The sequence below is a fragment of the Hylobates moloch genome, unplaced genomic scaffold (genome assembly GCF_009828535.3).
Source record: "Hylobates moloch isolate HMO894 unplaced genomic scaffold, HMol_V3 SCAFFOLD_17, whole genome shotgun sequence".
NCBI lineage: Eukaryota > Metazoa > Chordata > Mammalia > Primates > Hylobatidae > Hylobates > Hylobates moloch.
Window position 1 is genome coordinate 29,911,730 of NW_026652292.1, and position 1,275 is coordinate 29,913,004.

Here is a 1,275-nt window from a genome sequence, read left to right on the forward strand (position 1 = left end):
ACAAGAAGAGCTAACTATCCTAAATATATATGCACCCAATACAGGAGTACCCAGATTCATAAAGCAAGTCCTGAGTGACCTACAAAGAGACTTAGACTCCCACACAATAATAATGGGAGATTTTAACACCCCACTGTCAACATTAGACAGATCAACGAGACAGAAAGTTAACAAGGATACCCAGGAATTGAACTCAGCTCTGCACCAAGCAGACCTAATAGACGTCTACAGAACTCTCCACCCCAAATCAACAGAATATACATTTTTTGTCAGCACCACACAACACCTATTCCAAAATTGACCACATAGTTGGAAATAAAGCTCTCCTCAGCAAATGTAAAAGAACAGAAATAATAACAAACTGTCTCTCAGACCACAGTGCAAACAAACTAGAACTCAGGATTAAGAAACTCACTCAAAACCACTCAACTACATGGAAACTGAACAATCTGCACCTGAATGACTACTGGGTACATAACAAAATGAAGGCAGAAATAAAGATGTTCTTTGAAACCAGTGAGAACAAAGACACAACATACCAGAATCTCTGGGACACATTCAAAGCAGTGTGTAGTGGGAAATTTATAGCACTAAATGCCCACAAGAGAAAGCAGGAAAGATCCAAAATTGACACCCTAACTTCACAATTAAAAGAACTAGAAAACCAAGAGCAAACACATTCAAAAGCTAGCAGAAGGCAAGAAATAACTAAAATCAGAGCAGAACTGAAGGAAATAGAGATACAAAAAACCCTTCAAAAAATTAATGAATCCAGGAGCTGGTTTTTTGAAAAGATCAACAAAATTGATAGACCGCTAGCAAGACTAATAAAGAAGAAAAGAGAAAAGAATCAAATAGATGCAATAAAAAATGATAAAGGGGATATCACCACCGATCCCACAGAAATACAATCTACCATCAGAGAATACTACAAACACCTCTATGCAAATAAATTAGAAAATCTAGAAGAAATGGATAAATTCCTCGACAAATACACCCTCCCAAGACTAAACCAGGAAGAAGTTGAATCTCTGAACAGACCAATAACAGGCTCTGAAATTGTGGCAATAATCAATAGCTTACCAACAAAAAAAGAATACAGGACCTGATGGATTCACAGCCAAATTCTACCAGAGGTAAAAGGAGGAACTGGTACCATTTCTTCTGAAACTATTCCAATCAGTAGAAAAAGAGGGAATCCTCCCTAACACATTTTATGAGGCCAGCATTGTCCTGATACCAAAGCCGGGCAGAGACACAACCAAAAAAGAGAAT